We start from the raw sequence: 14,777 nt of genomic DNA on the forward strand, positions 1-14,777 counted from the left end.
TATTTTGACAATGTAAAATCAAATTTTATTTAAACTTAAAAGTGGTTCATCTGTCATTAACTGCAATTCTTTAAAGAGCATGCTTCCTGTGGCAGGAAGCTGCCTCACCATTCTCACCTCAGGGATATGTGCCCTGCTATGAGACAGGTTCAAGGCTGTGCCAGGACCTTTTCAGGGTCTTACATGCCAGAGAGACCAAAGTTCTTCCTTAGTCACAAAGGAGTGGTGGTACCTGTAAATCTATAATTACTGGACAAAACAAGTCCACTGTTAAAAGCTGTGTTCAGAAGAATAGCAGAAAAAAAGTTAACAAAGTTAAAACTTAAGACTTCAGAGGCACAGCATTCCACACTGGGTACATTTCCTAAAAATTAAATAAGTTTCTTGCCCAGGTATAATTGCTGTAAACAGAACAGGAGAGTCAATAGGAAAGGGGAGAGAGGGGTAAATAATAAAAACGGCTGCAGAATTAAAATAAGTGCCCTAATTCTCCCACTTAATCCATAGAGACTTTAGTAAATTTGATTCAATGTTACTGACAATCAATATCTGAACATCTAAACTGCTGGGGCACTTGATACATAGGCATGGGGGAAAGGGCTGAGATTTAAACATAGGAACATATTGTTCTTTATCATTCTCAGGGATGTTGTTGGGCCCCATACTCCCAGGAGCAATAATACCAGATGCACAGGTATATACCACAGTCAAATATGAATGGTAGCTGGAGAGTGCAGTCTGTTCAGCCCTAATGAACAGAGACTCTGATGATCCCCCCGTTACTTAATTCCATATATAACCCATCTTAATAAATAGGTTTTTACAATAATTTTTTTCAAGAGATAATGAAATCCTAGGCATTTGATCAACCTTAGAGTTTTTAGAAAACTGAATCTATTTTCAAATTTCTGATTATAAATATATTTTTAGAGAATCTGTAATAATAATTTGATAATAATAATAGTTATTATTATTTTCTTATAGTTCTACCACTTGCAGATAATCATCAATAACACTTTGCATATTGCCTCGTTTATTTTCTATGCAAGCACACTTAAAAATACAAGGTTATACTTTATATTGTGTCTTAACATTGTTACTTTTTAGGTTACTCTCATTTTCCATTTCATTAAATAGTAAAAAAAAAATTATCTATTAATAAACAAGTATATAGATAGGTAGGTAAGCATGTAGGCAGGTAGACAGATTCCAATACCGGCTGCAACAATGTCTGCCCTGTAGTTGCATTACATGAGCATTCTGATCTATCTTCTCCCACAGCCAACATAGGAATTACTTTAGTCTAGGTCACCTTTAACATAATATGGTACCACTCATACATGTCTCATGTACATGCTTTTGAATCTTTAATTATATGACATACCAAATATGATATTCCTTTGTTAAGTACTAAGACTGAACAAGTCTTTAGGTCTGTATGAAGTTTAATAGTTTCCTGCCCATGGGTCATTCACATTTCTTACAGAGTTTCATCTTCGGCATAAATTTTTGTTGCTATTATTAATGGTCTCTTTTTTCCTATTTTTGAACTGATTACTACTGGTATACAAATCATGATATTTATATTACAATGGAATTTTATTATATTAGTTTGGGTATCTTGGACATTTTTTATTATCTACAAATAATTTTGTCTTTTCCAATAGTTCTATCTTTCTGTTCTTAATATATTGGCTAGATATTTCAGAGTTACTTTAGTAGTGATGACAGCAGGTATGCTGCTCATTCTAACAGGAGATAAAATTCTAGTGTTTCACCATTATTAGTATTTTGGCTATTTGACAGCTTGATTCCTAATTTGTTTAAAAAATTGCAGATACTTCCCATAAAATATTTATAGTAAGTATCTCTAAGCCGTGAGATAATGGGTGATTACATTTTTCTTCACAGTTCCGCAGTAAATGGACTATCTAGGTTTTCTATATTTACCTTGTACTTTTTAAAATTCAAATTTTATGTTTTTTAAAAAATTATCCATTTAAGATTCTCAAATACATGTGGAAAAGTTTTGACAAGAATTTTACCATTTTTATCTACAGATAGCTATAGTTATATCCAGTAACTGCTAATTTTGTATATTATTTTTATTAGACTAGTCACAAACTCTTTGAATTTATTTTCCAAGTTTCCTAAAATGAAAGGACACACACGTCTTTATCTCCTGATTTCTCCTAATGTTCCTTGCTGAAGGAGAATGTTTTGAACTCCAAATTCCCTTGATTAGTAATCAGTATCCTGCAAAAAGCAAGAGTGAAGCAAACCCTAAAAAAACTTTGTCTTTAGAAACAGTCTATTTTCCTTTGTGAAAGACAGCATATCTAAAAAATGCCTGGATACAAATTCCTCAAAGTACACTATTTTGCTAATAAAAATGATACCTCATCCTTTTTAAATACATTCATGCTTAAGTACAAGATGCCATAAAATAAATATATTAACAATCTGATATTGGGAAAATCCTAATATTCCCAGATCAGAGTTCCATAAAAACCAGATTCCAATACTTTTAATATTAAAACTTGCAAGTTAACAAATATATGTGGCAATGTCTTCAAATCATTATCAAATTCTATTTTTTTCATATTTTAATAAGTAATCTTTATAGTGAATCTATCTTGTCATCTGAAATAGTTTGAGATACATTATCAGAAAATGCCAAGGTCAAATATAAACAGCTAATTTTTCATTTTTACTCTGCCAGGGAAATTGCAAAGTGCCAAAAAAATGCAAGTTGCTACTCATCTTCTAAAAACAGAAATGAAATAATTAGATCACAATTGATGGCTCCTTTCTCGGAGGAGGGAAAAAAGATGAATGCAACTGGAATGTTTATTGTCACTGAAATTCTTCAGGCCTGGATTCCAAGTATGGGTTTGATGCAGGTTACTATGACAACTTAAATTACAGAAAATGTCCCCCCTTCTTCTACGAAGTTTTTCTGCCAAAAGATCATTTTGAGCCTCCTAAAATCTGTGTGCATGAGTACCTGTAACAACAATAAAAATCTCTTTACAAGTTTTATTCAGAAATGCCCCCATCTAAACCATTAAAACCAAGTATAAGCATATAAAAAATAAATTCCACTAAATCTACACAGGGCAGAAAACCTAACCTGAAAACTCGAATACACACACACACACACACACACAGCTTAAAATATAAAACATTGAGAGTATTTTGAAACTACTCCCCACTACCAGAAGCACAATATACTACCATCATAAGCTTCATTGCAGAACTATGGGAAATTACTTACAAGGCAGTTTTGAAAGAAGATTATAGGGCTTAGTCCTGTTTATCATTCTTTTCCCTCTATTAATGCCTTTTACAGGAAGGTACCAGAAAAGGGGGATGGGAGAAGAATGCAGTCCTATTCCAAATAGAGAGAGAAGCAAATAAAATAAATAATCTGCAAAATCTTACACTGTTTTATGTAATCTGGTTTTTTTTAACGTAAAATAGGAGCTTTAAACTTTGTTCTCACACAGACTCAAATTTACAACCAAGGAAAAGATGCCTTGTGATAAATAAAATGTGAGTTATTCACTATCATTCCCTAAAAGAATAATGGCTTAGGAAAAACTGCATCATTGTAGAGAAAATGTAATTTAGCAGAAATATTCTGGTTGTAATACATTAAAAATTTAAAGCTGCTACATAAAAAAAAAGTTAAGGTGGTTTTACAGTGTAGCAATAGTAAGAATTCAAAGCTGGTTTTGTTGGTATCAAAGTCAAGGTAACTGAAATTAGAGGCTTCATTCAAAAAGGTTTAGGGAACTCACACATCCTCTTTCAATGAGTAAACTGGATCACTTCGGTAGTCAGCAAGAGCAAACCAGTTTTATGTACAACTCTACCACATCCAGGAACCGTTCATTTATTTAAAACAGACAAAACTCCATTTAAAAAAGGAAGGCAAGGCAGTACGCTAAGGGACTCTCTATGCACTTGAAGAATCAAAGGCTGTTAATTTTTAGCATATGAAATATTTGAGAAGAAATAGCCAAAAAATTAACTCTTTAGCAGCAAACTTCAAGCAACTCCTACATCTCCAACCTGTATGAGGGGTAACTAACAATGTTATAAAAGAAACAAAATAACTGAAACATTCAAACCCAAGTGTACAAAATCTCTAAATATTAAATCTGAATCACAGTTTCTCTTGGTGTAACTTTTACATAAATCCTCCCAAATAGAAAATAATTAACGTAAAGAAAAGAAAGATTTACAGAATAGCTTTATCAGTGATAAAAGCTAAATCTAAAATTTAGGTGATGACACAATTATGGAGAGACTGTAGTAAGTGGAACTACATAATACATTTCCTTATACTTTTCTTCTTTAGACTATATAACAAATAGCACAGCTTAACGAGCATTATTCAGCTCTTACACATGGATATAACACCCGCTCTTTTAGAATCAGACTATCTTTTATTCAACACTTGGGGTCTTCTAGTCATGGATTTTGCTAACGCCGCAAGCAATTCAACAGAGTCTACAGGAAGAAAACTGAACCAGTAAGGATAAGGACTTGGGGTTTTATGATACATTTCCCTCCACATAGTTTAGCAATTACTACATGGCTCTAAGCTTATACTCCTTATTTCAGGGGGGAGTTAATTTATGTAAGACCTCCAAAAATCATCACTGAAGCAAAAAATGCAAGCACATAACATTTTTTGCAAATGAGGGACTAGGAATTTACGAGACAGCATGCTGGTTGGTGCCCTTAAAGAGCTTATTCACCTGTAAAATGTGAACAGTTTATTCACAAGTGATTCACATACTACAAACAAGATCAAATTATTTTCCCTTCTGAGACCAATGAGTCACTTTAATGTTCAAGAGAGGATACACATCAAGCATACAAAAAGCAAGTAAAAATTAATTTAGCTGTATATTCCCACCTCAAGAGATTTTGTGACCCCCTTTACTTAATGAAGCCAATTACACTACTTGCAGGATGGAAGCTCAAACTATAAGCTATTTCAGACTTACAAAGACCTAACTTTCACTAACTTTTCACAGAAAAGTAATACTTTTCTGCTTTAAAAGAGGCTGCTATCCATCGACTGATCTATTCAAAGAAGATGTGGAGTGTGTGTGTGTGTGTGTGTGTGTGTGTGTGTGTGTGTATGTGTGTGTCTGACTATAAGAGAATATTATTCAGTCATAAAAAAGAATGAATTCTTGCCATTTGCAACGGTATAGATGGAGCTAGTGAGTATAATGCTAAGCGAGTAAGCCAGAGAAAGATAAATGCCATCTGATTTCACTCATATGTGGAATTTAAGAAACAAAACAAGCAAAGGGAAAAAAAAATAAGAGAGAGAGAGAGACAAAGCAAGAAACAGACTCTAACTACAGAGAACAAACTGATGGTTACCAAAGGGGAGAGGGGCGGAGATGGGTTGAGTAGGTGATAGGGATTAAGGAGTACTCTTGTTTTGAAGAGCACAGGGTGATGTATGGAAGTGCTGAATTACTATATTGTACCCCAGAAACTAATATAACACTGTATGCTAACTAGCTGGAATTAAAATAAAAGTTTAATCAATCAATCAATCAAAAAAGAGGCTGCCAATTTAAAGCATGCGTAGAATAATGCTCAGGAAACCTAAGAGTGGTGACATACTAATTTGCAAAAATTTGCTTCATACTTCAAATTTTAAATCTAAAGAGCATGTCTCATAATGCTATTAGTGTCAAACCAAATCCGAACCTAGGGCATATATTACACTGGCAAAAGACACTATTGCTAATTAAACTTTATACTTATCTAAATACAGGGCTTACAAATGATGATTCTTGAGAGTTCACCAGTGAACATAACCTCCGAAAGTCTCCCCAAATTTTGAACAGTTGTTTTTAAAACGTCACTTTAAACGATACTCTTCTAGGATATATGCAAGGAGTACAACTTTGCAGACTCACCTTACGGCGCTGGGGTCCCCAAATGGGAGGAGTGCTGAGGTAGTCTTGAGGAAGAGTAGAGCACCAGACAGGTATTCTAGGAAGAGGTACACAGGCACCTGAAAAGGTACACAGTGTTCTTACAGTCCTGGCTAATTTTTATCTTAAAAATGCTAAACCACCCATTTTAACTTATAATCATCAAAGACCAAATAAATAAACTTTAGCTTCAAAAGTTTTCCCAAGAAGAATTTTTCATCCCCTCTCTGACCTTCTCCCTTACTCCTCTGAACTACAATACTTGTGGGGTGAGTTTGTTTTCTGTTTAGTTTCAATCAGCATTTTTCTGCCATTGAAAAGAGAATCTCAGTTGTTTCTGAAAAAGGTCATTTGATGGGCCCATGATGCTCTAGGAAAAACTGTGTGCTGCCTTTTTCTCCTGACCAAAACTTCCGGTAATACCACAATAATTTCTTGAAAGCAGTTTAGCAATTAGACATTTGGAAAACTGCCTAAAGCCAGGGCCAAAAAGTGACATTCAAGGAGACATCTCGGGTTTTTGGTCTTCAATAATAAAAACAAAAAAATGCCACATTTTTCTTTGGTGAGTATAAATTATTACCACTAGCTAACCCAAGAAAGAGAGTAACTTGGCATCAGTTCTTTTGACCATTCTATTGCCTAATGCCGTGAGAATGTGAAACTCTGTCATTAGTTATAAAGAAAGCCTAAGAAAGACATCTTGGCCACAAGGCGGGAATTGACGCAATTCAGATGTCTGCCACACTCAGACTATGCCCTTAACAGATGTTTCTGCATTTATTTATAGAAAGGTTTACTTTAGTAACAAGATCATCTTCTATCAACTATTTTTTTGCACACACAGACACTAAACTACTTTTATTATGAATAGAAAGTTACAGAAAGTAAAAGAAAGTTATAATCCTTAAAATCTTAGTTATGAAATAATAAAAAATACCAAATTAGAAATAGTGTAGAGAGAAAGAACCCCAATGTGATGCAAGCTATCAGAAAATATCTAAATTTCAATCACAGCTGAGGATGGGCTAAGTTACTCCAAAATTTCCCTTCCATGCTGGACTCTCTGCAAGGCTACTATAATCCTGAATGGAGACATTGTCGCTCAGTCTGATTATTAGACTAACATTTCATGTAACTTAATAGGTGTATAAAACTACTATCCATTTCTGGATTTTTTTTTACACAGTGTTACAGCTGCAGTGCAAAGGTGCATTAGCACATGCTTCTAAGTTTTAAAAGAAAAAGAGGGCAGCACTCACATTAACATTCTTTCTCATGAAAACAAATAAGCTTTAAGTGAACTAGGTACCACAGCATTCCTATTTCATCATTTTATGTCAGATGGTTCATATTTCATCATTTTATGTCAGATGGGTTGGAGCCTTCTGGCTTCAACTAGACCTACCTACCTCCTAAAGAAGCTAAAGAAAGACACATATTTGAGGCTTATGTGTCTTGGTAAAAGAGCCTGTCCATGGAGCATGTCATCCAAAAAGTAATGAAGAGTCAGCCCCGCTCAGGGAGAGTATTGGAAGATGAATTAAAAACCACATGAGAAAGGCTATATAGACTAAGCACTCTAATTCCCACCTTTGGGCCGAGAAGCCACCTGGAATCCAGCTCTCTCTGGCAAATGGATTCTTAATTATCTAAATCAAAAATCTCATTTTTTATCTGTCTTTTCTTCTTTAAAGCCTCATCTTTCTTTTCAGTTTTGTTTAAAAAAAAAAATCTTTTGAATGTGGGAAGTGGGCAGTTGATAAGGAGTGTCTAAAATTGACATAACCATTATCTTCTTATCCATAAAATAAGGTTATTAATACTAGAGCCAGACATTTAAAGGCCAAGATTATTGTGCCTATTTTCTACGCATAATTTAAAATGATACTTACATATATGCTAACATTAAAATCTCTCCTTTTTAGATTTTTATAATTACAAAATTCTGGTTAAGTCAAGGTTCTCTGGAATAGGATGGGAAGTGTCCTAGTCTTGCCAGGGTCCTGGGAACATGCTTCAGATGCCTGTGGGAAATTCCAGAACAGACAAGAAGCAAGAGTCTCAGGCTCTTGTATACTTGTACTCACCTCTCTAGCCTCCTGTGAGGCTTCAGTCCTCTCCCTACTGATTATTACTGCCCAAAACACTTAAAAAAACAATACACACACAAAAAAGAGCAAATCCTATCATTCTATGGTTTTTAAAAGAAAAAAAAAATCCAAACTTCTTTTGTTTTGCCTGTAACTGTAGTGACAATATTTTCCTAACCACAAATATGGATATAAGATCTAGCAGTTGTGAGGGTGGTCATGAAGACAGTAAGAAATTTGTGATTTAAACTGAGATCATCTCAGAGAATTTACAAAGTCCTGGGGCTCCACCTGAGACTCTTCATCATCCTTGTATGCCACTGTCTAAACTTCTTTCTCATCATTCCCTTGAAGCTACCACATGACATGTCCCAGCTTCAACCCCACTGCTCAGCTCCTCAGCCTCTAGCCCTACTTCATGCTGGCATCTCATGCCCAAGTTCCACCAACTTTCTGTACTGACCAAACTCCAACTTACCCTTCAAGAGACGACTCAAATGTCTCACATTCCCTGGAAACCTTCCCTCGTCCAAACTGATTCATTCCAGGAAATCTCAAGTGGCTGGCTAGTAGTACTCTTGGGTACTGTTTCCTAAATCCCCACAACCCTACGAGGAAGGTAAGCTATAAAAAGGGAATAATCAGAATAAAGACTAGAAAGGTAAAATAAATGGTCCAACGTCATATAGCTAATAAATAAAGGAGCCAGAAATTGAACTGAGGCAAACTGACTTCAGAGCTCATGTTCTTCAACAACTGACCTGATCACCTTCAGTACGTACCCCTGTTGTAATACTTGGTATAATTACAATGAAATATTTGCCTTTCCTTGAGGACAGAGACACTTTGCACTGCTATCTATATGCAACTGAAATGGACCAATAACCAATGTATGTCAACATGTGCAATTTGGGATAAAAGATGTAAAAATGAAAAATCTCTACACTCCAATAATTATATCATTTTTGATAAAACTAAAATTTAGGTTATCTGAACATTCACTGGACACTTGCACATATTAGATTAGACATTCTAGTTTGGTAGCCAGCCTCCAAGATAGTCCCCAAAGATCCTTAACTCCTGGTCTTTGTACCCTAGTGTATTCTCCTCCCACTATGAGCACAGTTAATTTGTACAGCCAGCAGGATTATCAGAGAAATGATGTGTGACTTCCAGGCTAGATCATAAAAGACAATGCAGCTTCTATCCTGCTCTCTGATCATTTGCTCACATTACAGATGGCCAATCGGCCCTATGGAGTGGTCCACATGGTAAGAAACAGGCCTCCTGCCAACAACCAGTTCAAATTCACCAGGCATGTGAGCAAACTACCTTGGAAGTGGATCTTTCAGTTCTAGTCAATAGACTACTTATAACATGGGATGACATGTGGACTTCAATTTTATGTAAGATTCCGAGCTACAGCCACCCACCTAGGACATTCGTGGATTCCTGATCCAAAGAAATTAGGTGAGATAAAACAAAACAAAACATGTATTGTTTTAAGTCCCTAGGTTCAGGGCAATTTGTTATGCAGCAATAGATAACTAATATATCTCTATTGCCACATACACAGCCTTTATTTAAATCAGTTTATAAGAATGCAAATAGAAGCTATTGATGCAAATGAACACAGTATCAGGTTACTGCAATTCCTAACACGGAACCAAACCAAAATAGATTAAGAACTAAAGAGCAAAATAAATTCCAGTTTTCAAGAGATATTGCCTTTTTCCTTTCTTTCCTTTCCTTTTTTTTTTTTTAAAATAAACAAAATAAAGCATGCAAGCCCTTTATCTGCTTGTAGGTATCTCTTCGTGACTGCTGATTAATTCTTTGGTGTATTCCCTTTCTCTAAACGAGGCCCACAAGCTGGATAATCAATGGACAACAGTGGTATTTTTATTACTGTAGAAATCAGAAAAGAGCTTATTGCTCTAGTTATTCAAGTCTTATAGGTCATATAAGAAAAAGTCTAAAGGCTTGGAGGAATTACTCTTTCCTCTGTGACTTCAAGATGCCTGAAAAGTTAAAAGAGCACATTTCTTTTTTATCAGAAAGAGAAAATCCCTCCAAATATTCAACTATAAATAAATATTCAACTAAAAATAGAATGCAACAGCACATTTTCATAAGTGATATCTCTTTGTATACACAAAATAAATTAAGACAATAAATATTATGCAAATTTGAAATTCTCCTGAATTTTTAGTTTTCTAATAAAAGGTCGGAGCATTCAGTTTTTTTTTTTTAAACACTAGAACTCACAGCCATCCTACATCTGTGAATATGATTCAGTTGTACTAGATATGCAATGCTAGTAAAAAAGGTATCTTCTTAGGTTTTACATATTCCACATAAAATGTTAAAACAATAAAATGATTACAGAAATAATAAAGGTAGAAATAAATCCATTATGATGCTTGGCTGTTATTAGTTTGCAAAGCTGAAGGCAATGATAATAACAAAAAATAATTATTTATATAATAACCATTTACCAAATCCTTTAAAATATAGTAGGAATTATAAATGTGAATAAGATATGGGTTTCTTTCCAGTAATTCTGCAATATTTGTGTGACATAACTAATATGTAGTAATAGTAATACCAAGTGAATATTTTGGAAGCACCAAAAAGACCTGAAAAAAAGCTACAGTAGAGTTCATATTCTGGTGGATGGATATTCAGAAGGCCTTTCTGAAATAAGCTATTATACCTCCATATGACCGCAAATTTTTTGAGCTCTTTCATGTTAATATGTTGAAATTCCCATTATACAGATGACAAACCTGAGGCTTAGAAAGATTAGGTGACCTGATCTGAACCAAGTTCTTGCCTTTTAAAGAAGTTATAGTAGATACTTGGAAAGTAAGTGCCAGGCAACACCTTATGCATAATTAGAAGCTATCCACTACTCTGTGAAGGTAAATCCTGACAGTCCCCTTTTGCAGATGAAGACACTAAGACCTCAGAAAGATTCAGTACCTTTCCAGGATCTCATGGCTAGTAAAATGTACAGCCCTGATTTGAACTCAGGAGTACCTGATTTGAAAGATCCTGCTTTTTTCTACCAGACTTCCATCCCAGGTTAGTTCACATAACCCATGCTGCTTCTCTTAAGTGTTCACATTCTTTACTGCACCTCTGCCTTCTGGCCTAATCAACTGATCCATAGCAATTGACAGCAATTCTGCTGCCAGAACTGAAATGCATCCTTATTAGTCTGACTTGCTATTAAATGTCACACAGGCAATCAGAAGAGTAACAAAGGAGAAGGATAAGACAAAGGATATGATCAATTATTTTTTAAATAGCCAAACAATCATCTTTGTTTAGACAAGTTTGAAAAACGCATTCCATAAACGTTGCTAGACAAGTTATCCACGGGTTCCTTGGATAAGGTCTTCTTCCCCAGCTAACACTTAACCCACACATCAGAGTTGTTTTCAGGGCAACTGCAGAGTTTGGTAAGCATTCATTAAATAATTTAGGTATTTTTGTGGAAGATCTATCACTCCAATTTGAGCTGCCCCAAAAAACCATGGTTAAATGCATATAGGTTAAAGAACAAACATAAGCGTGTTAATAGACACTATGTTTCCCTGTAGAACACAGCTCAGACAAATATGACACTGGGATATATTAAATGGTTACATTAAGCAAACACTTAGAAAGAAACAGCATGATTGTGGTGTGGTCCAGTGATTAGGACAGCACACATGGCCCAGCGTTTAAGAGAAAATATAAAACTGATGAAAATGTTAGAAGGGAAAAAGACTTGAAGAACAGAAGAGGAAGTGGGCTCCTTCCACAAAGCTGTCTTTACTGTTGCTTAGAAAGTACAAGGCTCTTTTGGAGGCACAGTGATTTTTTTTCAGAAGAATTTAGGTGGGGCAGGTATACCCGTTAAAGAGCTGCTTTCTAAGACCAGCAAAAATTCAAATACAGTTAACTGGTCTTTGATCTAAATGAACTAAAGGTTAATGACACCGGTGAAGCTGTGGCCAGCCCTTCAGCAGAAAGTTCCTCTAAACATACTGAAAGGAATGGAGATTTCCAGAATTTTTGTGTCATTTGTTAGACCCACTCCCCCACTGCTCCATGGAATCCTGTCTCATTTCTTCTTTATACTCCCAGCACCTCGCACAGAATCTGGCACACTCACTGAATGAGGATGGGAGGAAGGCCAGCAGGAGGGGCTTGATAAAGCAGGAATTTGACATGCTATTTCCTGAGGGGGCATGCAGACAGTCAGCTGATACAAATCTCTCTTTTCCTTCTACACCTACAGGGATAGATTTGTTGGGAGGTAGGAGGACTATTTTTTAAATGAAAGAAAAAAATTAATTAAAAAGCAAACTTGTGGCTGTGTTTTTTTGTATTAACACAAATGAAATACCAAATATTGATTTTAGTCACCACTCCCACCACTCCTGGAAATTTTTTTGAATACCACAGATCTCTCTAGTTAACCTCTCACCTTATCAGATTTGATCATCCAGCATTTTTTTTTTTTTTTTTAAGATTTTACTTGTTTATTTGACAGAGAGAGAGAGATCACTAGCGGGCAGAGGCAGGCGGGAGTTGGGGTTGGGGGGGCAAGCAGGCTCCCTGCTGAGCAGAGAGCCAGATGCAGGGCTGGATCGCAAGACCCTGAGATCATGACCTGAGCCGAAGGCAGAGGCTTAGCCCACTGAGCCACCCAGGCGTGCCAATCATCCAGCTTTATTTCTGTCAATTTACCATCTGCTCAATACTGCTACCAGACAACAAGAAATATCCCAAGATTGCTTTTAAAGACCTCACAGTTCTGATCAGAAGGTTGTCCACAGGGGCACCTGGGTGGCTCAGTGGGTTGAGCCTCTGCCTTCAGCTCAGGTCATGGTCTCAGGATCCTGGGATCGAGCCCCGCATCAGGCTCTCTGTTCAGCAGGGAGCCTGCTTCCCTTCTTCTCTCTGTGCCTGCCTCTCTGCCTACTTGTGATCTCTCTCTGTCTGTGAAATTAAAAAAAAAAAAAAAAAAAAAATCTTTAGAAGGTTGTCCACAGAGATGTTTTATTTTTTTATTTTTTTAGATTTATTTATTTGACAGAGAGAGATCACGAGTAAGCAGAGAGGCAGGCAGAGAAAGAGGAGGAAGCAGGCTCCCCGCTGAGCAGAGAGCCTGATGCGGGGCTCGATCCCAGGACCCTGAGATCGTGACCTGAGCGGAAGGCAGAGGCTTAACCCACTGAGCCACCCAGGTGCCCCCACAGAGATGTTTTAAACTTTCTCCCGTTTTTCTTCTGTTGGTTTCAGAACTCATTTTTTAAAACCCTACCATAAAGAAGGTATTTTCAAATGTGATGGATTCATTTAAAAATTAACACTAATTAATTTGAAGTGACAATGATTTTCATTCTTTTAAAACAGTTGATAGAAAATTTTTAGCATATTTAAAAAAACAAAGACAAAACATATAAAGACTACCCTGCTTTTGAAATTGACAATTCTTATGTAACATTTCAGCATGCTCAAGTATGTTTTAAACAATTACCAAATTTCATAAATTGAACTGTTTCATAATGTATGTTAATTATGAATAAATGTTTTCATTTCACTTCAAAGAAGAGCATAAGCAATAAGGCTGCCTTAAGTTGAAGAGAAGGGTATCTTTATGTTTAAATGCTATTTAAGCCAGGCACTCGTTAATTATTTACCTATTTCTGAGACTTTATCATTTCCTGCCTTAGTGCCTTAAGGAAGGGGCCTTAAGGAAGGGAAGTCCTTGGATCATTTCTAGAATTATAGTCTCCACAGCTGTGGTATCTTCTTTTCCCTTGCTGAGACATTATAATACTGACTGCAGTGCTCAATTTGGCTCCAAGTTAATCAAAACTAAGTTACAAGGCAAGACTGCATGACATAGTTGCCATAATGTATCATGGATTTTGGTCAGCTCATACCACATTCCAGTTCATACCATTCACTGTCTAGCAATGACTCTAAAAATCAAGAGTCTACTCTGGACCCATGACACAGGAAAAACAGCAGAAACATATAAGAGCCAGTGTGTAAGGATAAATAAAGGAGAAAACAGGATAAAAAAGGAAAAATGATTAAGCAAACAGAAATGGCAGAAGAGGAGGGGGGAGAAATAAATAAATAGGAACTTGGTCAGGGTTGTGAAAAGCCAGTAATGAAGGGAAATGATAGGTCAGATGTGAGGGAAACACACAGAGGAAGTGAATGGAAGTTAATGCCTGCATGATTCAGAGACAAACTGGGTTAAGAGGAGCAGTCAGCAGATGTGCTAACAGAAGAGGCAAGCAGAGCTGACATGATATAGAAGCTAGCAACAGCCTACACATCACAGGCTCCCAAAGGCACTTGGAACCCATAGTCTCAATGGTCCAGCCAACCCAATAAAATGTGAGGTCATCCACACTGAAGTCAAGGCTCCAAGGAGAAAAGTGACCTTGCGCTCCACACGTTCTGGAGGTAGTGCAGCAAACACCCTAAGCTGAGGTCTGCTATAATGTGCATTTGGGACACTCAAATGTGTTCCTAAGCCTCAATTCCTTATCTGTACAGCAAAACTCATGGGAATAAGTGCACCTGCTATATCTTGTAATAAATGCCTCATTATCAACATCTCTATGCCCCGGAAGATGAAGAATCCTAGAAGATGATGAACTGATGAATGTAAATCCTCAAGACCACTCCACGT

At 36.2% G+C, this 14,777-nt stretch overlaps 1 protein-coding gene across 1 annotated transcript in view; it reads right to left on the reverse strand.

Moving 5' to 3' along the window:
• The window catches only part of RASSF8 (Ras association domain family member 8), a 130,439-nt gene that overhangs the window by 77,046 nt on the left and 38,616 nt on the right, over nt 1-14,777 (reverse strand). The window contains exon 2 of the mRNA XM_046012613.1: nt 5,958-6,055. The gene's annotated coding sequence lies outside the window, so the exon portion shown is untranslated. The remainder of the gene's footprint in view (nt 1-5,957; nt 6,056-14,777) is intronic.

The sequence above is a fragment of the Meles meles genome, chromosome 7 (genome assembly GCF_922984935.1).
Source record: "Meles meles chromosome 7, mMelMel3.1 paternal haplotype, whole genome shotgun sequence".
NCBI classification, from domain to species: Eukaryota; Metazoa; Chordata; class Mammalia; order Carnivora; family Mustelidae; genus Meles; species Meles meles.